Source organism: Camelus ferus, chromosome 21 (genome assembly GCF_009834535.1).
Source record: "Camelus ferus isolate YT-003-E chromosome 21, BCGSAC_Cfer_1.0, whole genome shotgun sequence".
NCBI classification, from domain to species: Eukaryota; Metazoa; Chordata; class Mammalia; order Artiodactyla; family Camelidae; genus Camelus; species Camelus ferus.
This window is the reverse complement of record NC_045716.1, coordinates 1,368,671-1,386,651: the sequence shown is the minus strand read 5'-3', so window position 1 is coordinate 1,386,651 and position 17,981 is coordinate 1,368,671. Positions and strand designations below refer to the sequence as shown.

The following is a 17,981-nucleotide window of genomic DNA, read 5'->3' as shown; positions in this document are numbered from 1 at the left end:
AGCTCTGTAAGAACGTGGATTTGGGTCATGTTTGCCCCCTACTCTTTTCCCAGAGTCTGTTACAGCACCTAGTGGACAGAGGACACAACAGATATTTATCTGTTGACTAAATGAATGTAAGAAATTGGTGATGATTAAATACCAGGCACTGAGTTGTTTGGGATCATTTAGCTTTGGAATAAGTGCCATTCCCTGTGTCGGTGTCTCTGGGGGCAGATACACCGTCCCCGGTGGCTGTTGGTGGCCCCCTGAGCTATGAGTGACAGGTTAAATCATGCTCAGGGCATTCTGCTTCTGAAGGCAGAAGAACAACATATTTCAGAGACATTTCCATCATATAAATACAACTTTTAGAATGTTGGTGTGTAAAAGACCGCTCACTGGGAGAACAGCTCTTTCTATGTTGAATGGTGAACTTCCCCTGAAGGATCACTGTTGCGCGATCTAAGTGTAGCAGTTTGTAAACTTTTAGTGCTTTCTCTGACCTTGTTCGCACCGTGAACAACTTCCTTCCAGCTCTATTGGAAGGAGATGTTAAAGGTGTTTCCTCCTTCCTTCCCAGTCTGAGGCCTTTGACCAGAAGGTGTGGAGTTAGTTAGATGTTGGGGCTACAGAGAAGTGTGTGGTGGCTAAACTTACAGATAAATTAGAAGCTCTCACTGGTTTGGCTTCCGCACTGACCCTGCTTTATTATGTGACATCAGTGGTCCTGTTTGTGCCTTTTTTGGCAAAATGAATCAATACAGTTGGCCCTCTGTAACCACGGGTTCCTCATCCATGGGTTCAACTAACTGGGGATGGAAAATATTAAAAAAAAAATTTCAGGAAGTTCCAAAAAGCAAAACTTGAATTTGCTATGTTGGCAACTATTTACGTAGCATTTCTATTGTATTTACAGCTATTTAAATTGCATTTACATTGGATTGGCTATTATACGTAATCTAGAGATGACTTAAAGTATTCAGATGTGTGTGGGTTATATGCAAACTGCTACTCCATTTTATATCAGGGACTTGAGCATCTGTGGATTTTGTCATCCTCAGGGGTCCTGGAACCAACCCCTTGAGAATACCAAGATGACTGTCTATGCTTCTAACAGACAGGTGTCCATCAAAATACATAAGTATATTTGAAAAATGCTGCAATTTCTCCCCAGTTAAGACAGAGCTACACAACATAGCTGTTCGGTTCAGTTCTAGCCTGGCCACCCTCTCCACATTCTAAATCTTTCGCAGTTACTTCTAGACCTTAAAGTTGCTTTTTTTTTTTTTTCTCCTTATTCCCTTCTTTCATTATTTACTTTGGACACAACAGCCATGCAGACAACTTCCCTGCACACAACTTAACCTTGCAAGTTATAGCAGAGACCGAGGAGGGCTTTTGAATGTGACAGGGAAGTCCCCCCGCTTTAATTAGAGTGACAAGGCTGTCCGGAGTTATGTAATGGGCATTCGGACAGCGCCATTCGTTACATAACGCAATGGTCGCTCATACCCAGACGCTTAAATCCATCTCACATCCAGGACCATTGTGTCCCCTTGCAGAGACAGCGCTGTTCTTTGTTTGCACCAAATAAGCGGCTAGTGATTATTAGCTTAGCTATTAAGTTAAATCACATTCCTGAAAAGGGAAATGTTGCAATTCCTTTTTTTTTTTTTCAATGGGAGAGGAGAATGCATTTTTGAAAATCCAAACATACAATTACTACTGGCAACATGACCATTGCAGCCCTTTGACAAGAGACGTTTATGTTTTGTTTGACTAAGACAGTTACCATTTCCCAGAGCCCCGTGACCTCTATCCCGTTAACACAAAATCGAACTATTTTGCGTTCGGATTGTTTTGGTGACGTGGAACAGCGGTGTCCTCATTTGCCTGCAGCGGCATCTTTTCTCTCCCAGTGCCACACAGGGACGTGTGACCTGTTGCTTACAGGACCTGAGAGTTTGTGATGCGTTCACAGCATCTGAGCTGGGGTAGGCTCTCACTGCTTGACAGGTGTGGATCGAGGGGTAGAGGGCAGTACCTGGGGGACCTTTGGGCAAATGGGGGTCCGACCTACTGGGGCCACGTGGCACTGCCCCTCAGCATGGCTTTGGAGTCTGAGGGTCTGAGCTGGACGCGGGCCTCTGTCAGTGACCGGTGATGTGACTGGGTAAAAGACGTAGAGCCTCGCGCCTTCACTGTCCCCGTCTGTAAGTGGGGATTGCTGTGAGAATTGAATGAGACTGTGTATACAAAAGAGCTTTGAATATTAGGGCCACACAAGCAAACAGTGTCACTTCCGATCTGATCCTTTCTAGTCAGAAGTGAGCCTGTGTAGTAACCCTGATAAACGTGCGCGGTCCTCTCCTCTGATCTGCTCCACGCGTGGACGAGTGAGAGTTAGTGCGCGGGTCTCCTCTGAGTAAAACTAATGTCAGTCGATGACTGTGGAGAAAGAATAAAACTGACCCCTTTGCCACAGGGAAGGGGGAAGGGGAGCTGGAGAGGAGATGGTGACACGGGGTCCTGAAGAGGGAACTCGGGCCAGATGAGAGCAGATGGTTTCACTGCAGTCCTGGTTTATTTCACCCAATGATCACTGCCTTCCTCCGGCATTATTATTGTGCTGCTTAATCACGAATGTTTGCTGTGATAGCCTGGATGAAGTGCAGGTTCCCCAGTCACAGGGGTTTGCATTTGGGTGGTTGGAGGCTGGACTCATGAATCTGCTTTTCACGAGTACGTCGGGCGGTCCTGATGCTGGTGGACCTTGGCCCACAGTGTGAGAAACTCTTGCTGTCTCTAGTAGTCTTCTAGCTGAATCCTTTTTTATTTCCTTCAGTTCATTCTTCATGTAGACCCATGCTATATTTGATCATGGTAGACTGCTCTGCTTCAGATCTTTTAATGGTTTCCCACTGATATTAGGTTCAAGATCATAACCCTTCACCTTGCTAAGCTCTCTCCTGCCACTCTCCCCGGCCCCCTCTCCTTTGGCCACGCCAGCCTTTCTCTGTCCTTCCTCGATGCCACGTTTCTTCCTACTTCGGGACGTTTGCATGCAGTTCCTTCACCTGAAGTGTGTTCTCTCTCACCCTTGACCTGGTGAACACCTACTGATTATTTTGTTGTTGTTACTTTTTTTTTTTAATTAAAGTATGGTTAGTTACAACGTGTCAATTTCTGGTGTATAGCAGAATGTTTCAGTCATACATACACATGCATGTATTCCTTTCATATTCTTTTTCATTATAGGTTACTACAGGATGTTGAATATAGTTTCCTGTGCTATGCAGTAGAAACTTGTTCATCTATTTTATACATAGTAATTAGTATCTGTGATAGTTGGATAGTAGTTATCAAATCTTGAACTCCCAATTTATCCCTTCCCACCCACTCCCTTTCCCCCCCTGGAAACCACAAGTTTGTTTTCTATGACTGTGAGTCTGTTACTGTTTTGTAAATTAGTTTATTTGTGTCTTTTTATTTAGATTCCACATGTTAGAATGATGATCTCCAGGTCCATCCATGTTGCCACAAATGATATTAGTATTATTAATTTTTTCTTATGGCTGAGTAGTATTACATCATGTGTGTGTGTGTGTGTGTGTGTGTACACCACAACTTCTTATCCAGTCATCTGTCGATGAACATTTAGGTGGTTTCCATGTACTGATTATTCTGGTCCTTGTTTCCTCAGGGAAGCTTCCCCTGACCACCAAGACAAAATCTGAACCCCTTGCCTTATGTTCTTTTAGCACCTTTTTTATGGGGAGCAATGATCTCTATTGTCATTAGATAGTTCGTGGTGAAGTTTATCTGTTTACTGTTTGTCTTCTCTGCTTGAGTGTTGTCTTTATGAGGCTAGGGACCGTGTCTGTGTTTACTTCTGTATTCTCAGTGTCTTATAATATGGTACCTGAACATAGGAAAAGCTCACTTAACATTTCTGAATAAATAAATGAGTGGAAGCTGGATTTGTGGTAAAGAAGCACTGCTCTCGACCCCCACTGAAGAAGGTTAATGACTGGCTGCGAGTGAGCCTTACTGGAAGGTGGAAACCGCCCTCGCTTGGCGTTCTGGGATGAGACGTTAAGAGTGCTTACTCGTTTCAGCGGTAAAAACGTATTTTAAATTTAGAGACCTCAAGCAGTCGTTCTAAGTGTTCAAGGCTTAGACCCTGGCACAAGGGAAAGGGGAAGTTAAAAGACTTCCGATGAAATCCCTCCTTACTTTGTACCACGTCTTTCATGCAGAAAGTGCTGGAAGCTTTTTGGTAGTCCAGCACCCCGTACGTCAGCTTGCAGCGTATTTACTCACGTTATGGAGCTGGTTGATTCGCTTCTGTATTCATTTCTTCTGATACTCCCACTTGGGGTTGTAAGAAGTCAAAACAAGAGCATATTCCCACTCTCTGTTTTCAAAGCAAGCAGTTGGCTCGATGGCATTTGCATCTGATGGAACAATGAGGGCTGTGTCCGGCTCGGAGAATGAGGGAACCTTGTTCTGTGTAGTTTGATTCAGCATCTCAGTCTTGATGGGAAAGGAATTCTGCAGGAAAAAACCCTGTGACTTCAGTAATTTTTATAATCATGATCACCAAGTGGCATTAATTGAGTTTCAAAAAAAAGCTCAGAATAGTCATTTTGATAAGTTTCACTTCAGTTCTCAACTTCTGTGCAGAGATAGAATCAGTTAACTTTGTTTGCCTAAGGTTTTTAGTTCAGGGGACAGAGTTTTGCATTTTTCAGTAAATCTTTGGAGGTTAGCAAGCCTTTGAGTCAGATTTTTAAATAATTTGCAATTTAATGACAACATTAATTTGTTTTTCACTTAGTACGGCAAACATTTATTGAGCCCTCGCTGTGTGATAGACATCATTCTATACCCCAGCGATATAGCAGTGAACAAGACAGATGAAAACTCTGCTGCTGTAGAGTTTGCAGACAGCAAACATGTGAACCAGTCAGCAAACATGCGAATAATTGCTCTATAAGCAATTAACCTGAATAACGTGACCTGGCCTGGCGGGGGAAGATGGGGAGTGTGACACTGGAGAGAGGGTCCAGGGGGTTTATCTGGGGGTACCACCTGTTCAAAAAAAAGTGAATGAGAGGCAGGACCCACCGTGAGAAAATCCGGCTGAGCAGCGGGTCGGGCAAAAGGAACGAATGCCAAAAATCCTTAGGTGTGAATGAGCTTGCTACGCTTTAAGAACCGAAGGAAGACGGGTGTGGCTGAGGCTTAGAGAGGGAAGGAGCTGGCTTCGGTGGGGAGGGCGGGGAGGTAGGCAGGAAGGGCCCGTGGGCCGCGGTAGTCTGCGTATTGCTCCAAGTGTCGTTAAAGCCGGTGGGAGGTTTTACGCAGGGGAGTGACACGATCTGATTTGTGTTTTGAAAAGATTACTCTGGGTGCTGTAAGAACAATCTGAAAGAGTGTTTACTTTAGCGTCCACCTAAGAAGTGATGACCAAGTATTGTATGCTCTTATTGTATTATGATGTACAGACTTTTCTTGTATCTATGTACGGATTTTTTTTAATTTGACTGAACTTGGAAGAATCAAGAAACAGGTTGCTTAGGGAACATAGTGTCATTAGATTCATTAGATAAAAAACTCATTTTTATCTTAAAAACATACTTATTTAATGTTCTTTACTTACCGACGTGGTTATAGGCTGATTTTTGGAAATATCAACATGAATGGTCTTTGCCTTTAATGATTTTACAGTCTCGTGGAAGATGCCTGTAAGTAAACGAAGGCTTACAACATACTGTGGAAAGTGTGTGTGGCTCTCAAGAAATAGCTGCTGTAACTGTTTCTGCCCAAGTCTTCTGGTGGGCGTCCATGCATTATCTTTTGGGAAAGGAATTGCCGAGTCACGGGATAGGCATGTTTAGCTTTGGTAGATACTGGGAAACTTTATTCTAAACTAGGATCTGTTCCTTATAAAGATGATTTTAGCAAGACTAGAGACAAGTGAACTCGTTAATCGCTTGTTCTCCATGCCCAGTTACTGTGAGGCAGGGTGGGGCGAGGAGTAGAATGGAGGGAGAGCCAGGGAGTGGGACAGTTCGGATTTTGGAGGTGAGGGGGAGATAAGGTGGGGACAAGGATGACTTTTAGGTTTAGGACTTGGACCATTAACTAAGTCAGAAGCTAGAGAGAAGGGGTGAGATTTTAGAGGAATAAAACGAGTTTCTTTTTGTACATGTTGAGTTAGAGTTCCTTATAGATTATTCAGGTGGATGTGTTGGAAATTGGAAAATCAGATGGAGAATTTAGAAGAAAAGTAAGGACTGGAGATAAAGATTTGGGAATAAGAAGAATACTTGTGTTATGTGAACCTGGGGGAAGGGGCTGTAAGTATGGGATGGCCAGAAAGACAGTACAGACTAAGAAGAAGAGAGGCCTGAGGGCTAGAAGTGTTTCCATACGGAATTGGTAAGTGAAGCGCCAGGAACTAGCGACCAGCCTGTAGTGTCTCAAGAGAACCTTGAAGGAGATGAAATAGAATTCTGGTCAGGCGTGACGCTGGGTCCAGACCACTTGGATTGGAATCCTGGCTTTGGCCGCTTTTCAGCTGTGTGCTCTAGGACAGGTCACTTAGTCTCTCTGAGCCTCTCTGAGTTTTCTATAAAATACCTGTGAAATGGAGGCAAGAAATTTATCTGCCTTGTAAGGTTATCATGGGATATGTGTAAAGTGCTTAGAATTATTGGTGGTGGTCGAGAAAGTGTTGCTCATGAGCAGAGGGGCAGAAAGTCCGAGTGTCAGACCTGCGGGAGCACCACAGAGGTGGGTGCTGAGCACGTCCACAGGTGTTGACAGCCGGGGAGCAGAGTAGTGATGGCAGAAGTGTACTCTGCAGGCTCGTCTTAATACCTTCCTTTCTTGTAGGAAGACCCATTGAATTTTACAGGATAAACACATAAGAAGGTTCACATGGTTTGTTTGAAAGGATCTCAGCCCATTGGCGTGAGTGTTAATAATACACTAGTTTATTATATAGTCCTTTCATGTCAAGCAGTTCAAAGCTTATCCCATTTTCTGTTTGTTTTGTTTTGTTTTAATCATCCTGCAACATCAAGGGGAACAGAGGAAGGTAAAGGTAATATTACTCCCAGTTTACAAATGAGGACACTGGAGGGGGCCACGTGGCTTTGTCTAAGTGTTATATTGGTTTATCAACTTCTCCTTTATCCCATCAATAAATCTTACTCATCTTTGATTTTTGCGTTGTCAAGCACGGTATTTCTCTAAGGGTGATCAGCAGATCTTCTGCACTTAAAATTACCTGGGATGCTGGCCAAGATGCAGATCCCTTGGTTTTATTCTAGGTCTGTTGATCAGAATCTGCAATATGGGTCCAAGAATCAGTGATTCTTACCCAGCATCTCAGGTGATTCTCTTGAAAACTGTTTAGTGTGTTCAACGAAACAGACAAAGCCCAAAATGTACATTGTTTTTAGTGACTTTTTTTTTTTTTACCAAAAGCAATCTTAAAATATTTTACATTTTGAAACTCAAACTACTATAACTAAAATTTTAGAACCTTTGCTGAACATACTGTCTGACTCGTTACCTTTATGAAGTAGAGTAGTGCCTTTGGTTAAAAGTAAGACTGATTTGGTGTGTACAAATGAATGACACAGTCTGTCGTTCTGTTGCCATAGCACTGTTTCAGGTGTCACAGAGAAGCGACAACTGAGGACCATCTGTATTTACTTCCATTTGGTCAATGGTCCCGTCTCCAGTAACTACTTCTGGTTACATATTACTGATTAGACAGAGTTGCCTTGTACACAGTCGTAGCTCCTACCTGTTTGTGTGTCGTGGTGAGATGAGCCGAAGCTCTCTACGGCATTCCTTCCGGAGCAGCTGTGACCTCTCAGGACGGGGTGATGGGAGACTCCGACTCCTGGAGTGGGCTCCGCTGGACCACGCCCAGGCCTGGTCAGCGACGGCTCCCCCATCTGCTTGCTTGTCGAGGACGTGGTTTTACTTGTGTGAGCTGGCATCTTGTGTGTCTAATTCTCTGTCGTTACCTCTGGCTTTCAGCAGTCACGTGGTAGGGACTCAATGAACATTTGTTGAATGAGTGAATCCAGTCAAGTCTATCTAGGAAATACCAAAAACAATTAAATTAGAAAGAGTGATTCTAGCCCACTGCTAGGTATGCAGATGAAGAGAAGGCACTGACAAGTACTTGACGATTCGCTGACCTGGACCTGGAAACAGGATCTAGTTCCCTGCCTTCCTTATTGCTGAATCTCAAGGTGGCAAGAGAGCTTTATCCCCATCGGTTCTGAAATTCTCTCCGTCGGGCCGCTGCTTATTTACCAGGCATTTATCTAATTTATTAAATGTTCACTAGTGTTAAGCTATAAACAGTCCTTTCCTTCCATGCCACTAAGTGAAAAAAAAAATCACAATCATATTATAATCTCTACAGTTAGGATTTTAAACAGTGTGGTCCTTCATTTCCTTTCTAGGTTCCCCTAGCCCCTCATTTGGGTTCTTTGCACGGTAGAAACCATTTGGAAACTATTTTTACTAACTGACATCAAGAGAGGTTCACGAGCCATGGGAATGATGAGCACGTTATTAGCAAGATAAACAGTTTCTTTACAACTGACACGCCTGTTTTTTTACACATTAAAATCTGGTGAACAAAATGGTTGTTTTCTCAAAAGTTTCTTTTTGCTGGGGGAAATTGGATCTGTGTTTTTGCCAGGTATCGGTTCTTTCTACACTCCGCCCTCTCTCTATTTATTTTTATTAAGTGTCAGCGTTTATAGACCTGCCACTTTGTCTGGCTGTCTCGCATAATCAGTCATATTGCCATTTTGCTTTCATTTTCCTTTCTTTCTAAAAATACAGGGGAATTGTCTCGTGACTAGAGAGATTTATAAACCTAGCAGAGGGGAAAACTAATGAATAATTTGGAAATCAGAGCAGAACATGAGTGTTCCCCCATGGATATCCTACGCTGTGTCACCCAGCGGCTTCTCATGCAACTTAATAACATTGTTCTCCTGACTTCTTCTGAGCCCTTGAGTAAAGTCATTCATCTTTTTTTTAGACTTAATTTACTCTTTTAAGAAACTGTAATAATGAGGGGAGATTGTTGTTTTCCTCCAAACAGGGTGTTTAGCACTAAAACAATATTTTTTCATCTTTAGGTATTAAAGATCTCAGTCAATGTCAGGAAGTAATTGGTAACTTAATGAAAAAGAACACAAAAACAAATATATGTATATATATGCATGACTGGGACATTATGCTATGCACCAGAAACTGACACATTGTAACTGACTATACTTCAATTAAACAAACAAAAAAAAGAGAAGTAATTGGGATAATACCAGAGAACACTTAATAAGACCTAACTTTTGCTGTAAGTAATTGAGGTAGGGGGAAGAAAGTAAAAAGAGAAGAATTTTAGTATTACATACAATATTTTCTTTTACTTGTAGAATCCTAAATAGTTCTTGTAACCATTCAGCAGGACTTAGATCTATTATCTAATTTTATCTCTTTCTCACAACAGTCCTGTGAAGTGTGGAGATCCTGGGCTATTGAGCTGCGATCGTCTCGGGCGTGCAGATAAAGCCTATTGAATGCCCAGTACTGTGTCACTTTGTGTTTTCACACAACACATGGTAATAGAAAGACAGCGCTGGTTTTATGTCCTGACTGTTAACTATGCTAATTGGCTGGCTGACTTTGGGTCAGACCCCTATTTCTCCAAACCTCAGAGTCCTTAAGTGAAATGAGAATAATTCCTGTGCCAAAGCATTGTCTTAAAGATTGAACATCTAACTCCTAACGGCTGAATAAATATCTGTTAACTCTCTGTCTTCCTTTTCACTTAAGGCATAAGGATGGTTTTCTTAGACTTAATGTGCAGCTTATGAAGAGGAAAACTTATTTTTTTTTAAAGCCACTTTACTTCGGTGTATCTTTCAGAGAGATGTGCTCAAGATAAACTAAATTGGTTTTCTTACCATGCCCTAGATTGGATCACCTGATAGCGTTCTTGAAAGATCCCTGCTCGTTCTATTGGTTGCCAGTTCTGCAAGCCCGTGGCGTAGGGACAGTCCCTATGCCAAACACAGCCCTGAGGGGTATAGTGCTTGCCAGAGGCTTTGTGTCCCAGGGCTTTGTGGGAACTGTAAAGTTAAACTACATTTGAGCTTATAAGTCCACATAGACAGGAAAGATTTCGTTTTGGAGGGGGAAAGGGGCAAGCTGGATAGATAGAGTCTTCACTTGAATTCTGAATTCTGGGGAAGTAATGGTTTTGCTGGTGTTTTGATAATGGGGCTTGATTTTTATGCTTATAATAGGTGATAATGATAGTGGAAACTAAATGTTTACTTTGCTTAAAACTGAACGAATCCCATAGGAAAGTGGGGACGATAAGAGATGCCGAATGAGAATCGAAACTAGTGACTAAATCGGGGAGCATCTGGCAGCTCCCGGCCCACCCAAGGATTGGTGAAGGAGCACTTCACGTCCCAGCAGGAGATAAAGCCCCACGGAGCTGTCTGGGGGGCTGATGGAGGGCTGGAAAGGCTTCTGGGCGGTGGGGAAGACTTGCCATTCACAGCAGGCATCATTCACAGAGAGTATTAGGTCACACAGAAGCGTGCTACCCCCTGCTGACCTTTTCAGACAGAGGTTGGCTGGACTGCACAAAAGCAGGATGAATTCCAGAAAGCCAAGGGCACCTGTGAACCTGTGACCTCAGGACAGGAAGACATCGGGCACTTGAGGTCTGAATGTGAGAGAAAGGAGGGAATTGTGACCTCTGCAAGTTCACCCTGGACACTGAAAGCTGTTTGTGACGATTTGTGATGTAATTTGGTACATGCAACAGTGACTAATTAATTAATTAATTAATCAATGCTCTCATAGACATAATGTTTTATTTCTATACACATTTGGAGAAATTTACCTATATGTACTGTTCATTGTTTCTAAGAACAGTTTAGAGCTTTAGCTTTTTAAACTTACATAGTTATCAAAGGAATAAAGCCAACTAGTAAAGAAGAATCAACAGAATGCAGTAATCCAATCATAAAGGACAGTCAGATGTGCCTACACATATTCAATAAATCAGTCCTCTAAGTTATAAATAATTAGTTCATTTGTGTCCCTTTTTTTTAGATTCCACATATATGAGGTATCATATGGCATTTTTCCTTCTTTTCCTGGCTTACTTCACTTGGTATGCAATCTCCAGGTCTATCCATGTTGCTGCATATGGCATTATTTTATTCTTTTTTATGGCTGAATAGTATTCTATTGTATAAATATACCACAACTTCTTTATCCAGTCATCTGTTGATGGACATTTGGGTTGTTTCCATGGCTTGGCTATTATAAACAGTGCTGCTATGAACATTGGGGTGCAGGTGTCTTTTTGAATTATATTTTCCTCTGGGTATACACCCAGGAGTGGGATTGCTGGATCATATGGTAGGTCTAATTGTCGTTTTTTAAGGAACCTCCATACTGTCCTCCACAGTGGCTGCACCAATTTACATTCCCACTAGCAGTGTAGGAGAGTTCACTTTTCTCCACACTCTCTCCAGCATTTGTTGTTTGTAGACTTTTTAATGATGGCCTTTCTGGCTGGTATGAGATGGTATCTCATTGTAGCTTTGATTTGCATGTCTCTAACAGTTAGTGATGTTGAGCATCTCTTCACGTGCTTCTCAGCTGGCCATTTGGATGTCTTCTTTGGAGAGAAGTCTTTTTAGGTATTTTCTGCCCATTTTTTGATTGGGTTGCTTGTGTTTTTGATATTAAGGCACATGAGAACAGGACTATTTTAGTTCAAACCTCTCTCCCCTGCTGCAGCTCTAAAGCCTTGAATGTTTCAGAATAGCATGTGATTTCTTCATTTTGCAAAACTGATGACCAAGACATTGAAACTAAGTTATTGCCCTATGTCCCATAGGACACTGGCTTCAGAAAGGGAAACAGAGGCCGGATTCATTCAAAACCTCTTAATCATCAGCATTCTGAGTTTCAAGCAAAAAAGTAGCATATAAAAATGAAGTTATTTTTCTTGGAAAATGTAGGCCTGCAAACTCCCTAAAATCCACTTAATTTTTGAATCTGCCTCCTTAAAGCCTCTGGAATCCTTAAAGGAAGACCAGAATGTCAGGGGTCTGCAGTCAGAGAAGATCTGGTCTGTTGTGGGTGAACACTGGGCAGGAGCAGATTCACAGTCAGGAGGACCACCATTTCTTGGGAGATGGAAAGCACAACTTCCTGTTTCCCCGGGAGCGTGCCCCTGGACTCTGCGGGGGATCTAGGAAACCCCGCTGAGACAGGTCGGCGGCCGGGGCGGGTTCCTGTGTGATGATACACTGACCCTTGTTTGCTGTTGCAGCTCTCTTAGCATTTTCCTGCAGATGAAGGTGCTCATCATAGAATCCGACTACATCCTAACACGAACTTCAAGCAGAGTCAACTTTGGGGATCTTGTCTCTCTCTCTCTTGTTTTTTTTTCTTTAGAGCACATTCATTTGTCAGGCACGTGCTCCTCTGGCCGCTCTTCCCTCACGTGGCTGCTGTCTTCTTAGTTCAGGGGCATCGTTTTCTATCTTCAGTAGGGTCAAGATCACGGGGACAACATAGGCAGCCTTAACTGGAGTGGCCCCCGAAAGGGAAAAATGACCTACCAGTATGCAGTCTCTTGAATTGAGAGTTGACATGATCTGAGAGGGACTCCCAGGCAGTGGTGTGCTGATAAATCATCTCTCCAGACCAAACGCCCTGACTTGCCACCAGTTTCACCAGTTTCCATGGTGTAAGGATTTCCACCATGGCCAGGTTCGCATACCAACATGCTGTCATTGAGCACAGATTTGAGAAGGTGTGAACAGTTGGCAGGCGGGACAGGCTGGCCCCAGAGTGCTCCTGGCTAGACCTCAATACGTTTGCATGATCAGATGGAAGGCGCAGATGTTGGCATGTATGTGAACCTGGCAGTGAAGGTTTCTTCTGGGTTCTCTGCCCAGAAAAGCTACCACAGATCAGGTGAGTGTAAACTCACATGTGCCGGGGCTTCTCCTAGCGCTGACGTCTTTGCTCTTGGAACCCTCTTAACTTGGGTATTCTTGCAGATGGCATCCTTGGCCCTCTTCTCTTTCCTGTTCTGCACGCTCTGCCTGGAAGAGTGAAGCCATTTTAATTGATGTAACTCCTACATGTTTCCATTTGAGACCCCTCTCCGCAGCTTTTGGATTCTGATTGCCTCTAGGACCGTAACATTGGAAAATTCCAAAGATGCTTCAATTTTTACATTTTTAAAAGTGGAACTCAGTGCTTCTGCCTCACCAAAATCTGGCCTCCCCTCCTCAATTTTCTTTCATGAGGGTGGCACCATTATCTTTCCAGTCACCTTCAGATGCCACCTCCCTGTTGGGTCCCTCCTGGTTCTTTCATGATGTCTGCCTCTCTCTCTACTGTTTTACTCACACTGCATCATAATGGTTTCTTTGTGTCTGTTTCCTCCCCCAGACTGAACACCCTGGGTGTCAGAACTGTGTACTATTTACCTTACATCTCTACTGCCTTGGATGGTTCCCGGCACCTGGTATCATTTAGTTCATGTGTGGCTGAGTAAGTAGGTGAATAGATGAGAGAACCCTTCTCTACCCTTTGTATGCGTTTAGCAGAGGGCTGCCAAACTTAGCAGATGAAAATACAGGATGCCAAGTTAGTTTGGAAATTCCGATCAATAATTTTTCCATATGAGTAGGTACTAAATACTGCACGGGACATACTTTTGCTCCCAAATTATTCAATTATTTGTTATTTTTCTGAAATTAGTATTTAACTGGGTGTCCTGGCAACCCTAACCTAGCAAAAAAAAAAAGTCAGTTGACACCCAAAGTAGAAGTTGACACAGTGCAGAAGCTCACACCGAGCTTGACGCCACATGGCCTGGGGTTCGTACAGACTATGCCTTACTTTTCTGAACGTCCCACGTGTAAGTAACTCTCCATGCTCAGATACACTGCCCTTCCCATAACGTTCTGCTGTGTGCCTTTACTTCCACATATTTTTTCTTTGCCTGGTGAAGACATTTAATCTCTATGTATTTGGGCAACACGGACAGATGATCAGTTGACTTGTGAGTTGTTTCTGGCATCTCCTATCCTGGGGTGGTTTCTTGTTACTGGATGGTGGTTGTAGGGCATTTGAATAGGAAATGTCAAATGTCCCCTTGGTGTTCTGGGATGAATGGTCAGATGGCGACGTGTTCTGTAAAACCCTGGCTCTGGGTTTCAGGTTTTCTTAGGAAGTTATGACTCGAATAGTGTTCACTGTTGACGTTTGGCTCAGGTCAGGACGCCTGAGAACTGATGTACTGAAGGCTAAGCCTGACGGGGGGAAGGACTCCATACCGTCTCCAGTCTCATGAGGTTGTTTACTTAACACATTCCCTGTGGAAGTATCAGATGACTAAAGGATTATTTTGATTGAAGGAAAAAAAAATTTTTTTCAGATTAGGCGCACCCAAGTTGTGAACAGTGTGTGTTTTAGAAGGTGAAAGTATATTTCTCAGTGACTGGAAGCAAAATTGAAATATGGCACATTTCATCTCTCACATACTCTCTCTCCTGTCCCCCTCGTGTCCAAATCGGTAATTATGGAAATTCCATGACTTGGACAGTTGGGCAGAATTTTAGATATTTACCCCACAGGAGTCAGCTGTGTTCTCTTAGGAAAAGCTGAATTCTAATGGCAGAAGGATTGGCCAAAAAAACAATCATGAAACATTTTTGTGGCCTCAGTATCATGATCTTGTCAGTAAAGCGATGGTCTCTGATTAAATCCAGATTGAGCTGTTTCCTGTTAGCGTGCTAACCCAGAGGGCAGGCTCAGTGCCCCGTGCCCTGCTCTCTGTGTCTGGGTTAGTTTGCCAAGGCTCTCCCCCCCACCTCTCCCAACTATTCTTTTAAACTAGAATTCAAAGGTATTGAGATATTACAAACAAAAACAGATCCTAAAATCTCTTGAAAGGGTCATGTAGCTATTGAATATTTTGCTGCAAAAATTAAACTTAAATTTTAGCTTCTCCAGTCTGACCGTAAGGTGTAGTATCTTTTTTGTGGTTCACTTTTGTATATTTTATTTCCAAATAATTCCAAGCAGATAATTACAACATTTTTATTTTCTAAAATGTACTTTATTTGAATGTTGATCAATTAAAACTCATCTTCAGAAACCTGGTCTTCCCCCTGCTACAGCAAATAGATGCTAGGGTGCTTAGCAAATGTGCAGAAAATGACATTAAGCCAGTGCTCTGACACCTCCCCATGCGTTGTAAATTTTTGTGAGGGTGACTTTAGGCATCAGAGCAGTTCCCAGACTTCATTTATGACATTGCCATGCTCACTCTTTGCACTTAGAGAATAATTTTTAAAATAGAAATATTCATAATACTCTATTAGTTCAAACATGGTTCTTCCTAATGTACAGATGCGAATATTGAGGAACAGCAACCATTAAAGGGACTTCTGAGGCTTAGGCGTGCACGTTGAGATTTTTTTTTTTCAGAGTGAAAGGAAGACTGAAAGGAAGCGACTGGGTTAATGAGCAACGAGATTCCATTCCCAAGGGGGAGCCTTGGCTTCCTGCCAAATCTCCTTTCTGGCAGGAAAAGGGACCCACTTCATCAGGTTCTTTGACAAGCACTTTTCTCTGTGTTTGACTTTTTCGCCACATCCCTGCTTAGGGAAAAATTAGTTCTTTTAAATAGTTACTACTTTCAGTAAGAAAAGATTTAGCTTTTAAAGTGGAATTTGCGTTGTGAGTAAAATAAGAATCGTTTAATTACAAAACAGTTTGGTGAGGGAGCGCTGCCACTGTCCCACGTTAAGGAAGCTTGATTTAGAGTCAGAGCTTGAGCATCCATAGAAACTGAGAAGTCACCATTCCTTTTGTTTTTGTTGTTAACATTTGACATTGAGGCATATTTCTAAACCATACTTTTAAATATTATCAAGGTTGCTAACTATTTTGACCAGATTTTTTGAAGCGACAAAGTAAAACACATAAAACACTCCTAAATTTTGTATTGAAGAAAAAGATCAAAGGAATATAGATGTATGAAGATAAAAATTAACATTTTATTTTTAGAATGTCTTGATTTTTCTTTTTTTTTAAGTGAAAGGGGGCAAATGCGAATTAATTTTTAAATACATCACAGTGTCTTACGACGCTAACATTTTCCAAAGAAGGTTCACTCTAATGCTATGCAAGATGCCCTGAGACTAAAGGGAAATCCATTAGGAAATGTCATCTACCATATCTTTCTCTTGGAATTTTATAACATGTTAGCATTTTAAAGACTTGAAGAAATTCTGCAGCAAAGAAATATATTTGACCTCGTTTAACTCTCAAGTTCCCAAACCTGACCACAGGGCTTTTTGTTTTGGAGCTAGTGTTTACAGCACACCCTTAGGACAACACTGTACCTAGTAATTTAAAATGTAATTAAACTTTGAAACCATGTATCTTTTTCATTTATTGTTTCCAGTTAAAGTTAACTGAAGCTCCTGGAAGACAGGTGGGTACTGATAGTCCTAAAACTACACACAGAGAGAGAAAGAGTAATTGTTAAGCCAGGATCCGAGTCCACAGTCCTAAGGGGCCTAAAGAAACGTTCAGTATTTCACCTGAACCAGATTCCTTTCCTTAGTAAACTCAAAGTATCTTTCAAAATTAAATAAAGAAATAAAAGCCACCCACCACATATGCTGGAGTCTTAGCATTAATTCCTGCTAGCAGTTAGCCGTGATGACAGTAAGCTATTCTAAGCCCCTTCTAAAAGTGATGGCCTCCACTCTGGTCTTAATGGAATGCAGTCTCGCCTGCTAATTTCCTTCTAGTGGTTTAACTTCCAACAGGCCCAGCGAAGGAAGAGCAAACATGCTGCTTAAAGCATCATGTCATCATTTAGAGATTTGATTCTCTCTTTTCCCCTCCCTTTCTTTAATTTTCACGTGTCTGATTGTTTCAATTCAGCACCATCCAACGTAAAACAATACCAAACTAACACTTCAGGGACGTCGCCTGGTGATTGTTTGGATCACTTAGAATGATTATTTGCTTTCAGGAAGGATCCTCTCCATAGGCCATCTTCCCCTAGCGCCTGTGAAGGGCAGGTTGAACTCTGAAAATCGAATCGCTGTATGATTTGTTAGGTACAGGTTTATTGCGGCGTGTAAGGCACACCCATGTTTTTCTTCAGTTTAATTCTCTTCCCTCATACTCAGTTTTTAAGCTTCACAGATTTTATCACTAATCAGTTTTTAAATAGTATGGTTTATGTTCCCAACGTGCAGGTATACCTATGAATATTAGTCACGGTGTCCTTCTCATGTGATGGGTACTTTTGATGAGCAAATAAATGTCTTCTCTTGTCCATCGCAAGTCTCCAGAAGGCGGGGGTCATGCACCCACCTACCCTTTCCGTTACTTATCAGAGGTTAGCCGAGGCCTGTTTGGTGCGGCCCCTTCTCAGCCATCTCTGCTGACTCCTGGTGATGCTGAGTCAGAACGTATACTGCCTTCCGAGGACGGTCGCGCATCACATCACGGTCAGATCTCCCTGCTTTTCCGTGGAGAACACACTCCTTCCATGGCTGATTTTTTTTGTTTCAAGCTATCAACATGATGTCACCTGGTTTACCCAAATCTAAAAGTTACAAAATCAGCTCTCCAAAGCCAGTACGAGCCGGTTCCAGCACACCAGTGTAGGAGCTGTCTTTGAGAATGAGTCTGAAAACTTTACTGTGGAACAGTGCAAAAGGGAATGACTGAGAACATTTGCTAAACTCAGTCCTGGGGTCATAGAAAACATTCTTGACAGAATGCGCCAGCAACCTAGTCCTTGGTAGGGAAGTACGTAGGAGCCGATGTAACGTCTGCGGAGTAAGACCTCTGCTTCTAGAGAGGAAGGG

At 42.4% G+C, this 17,981-nt stretch overlaps 1 protein-coding gene across 3 annotated transcripts in view; it reads left to right on the top strand.

Moving 5' to 3' along the window:
* Window positions 1-17,981, top strand: part of RGL1 (ral guanine nucleotide dissociation stimulator like 1) — a 257,821-nt gene that overhangs the window by 157,630 nt on the left and 82,210 nt on the right. The window lies entirely within an intron of this gene.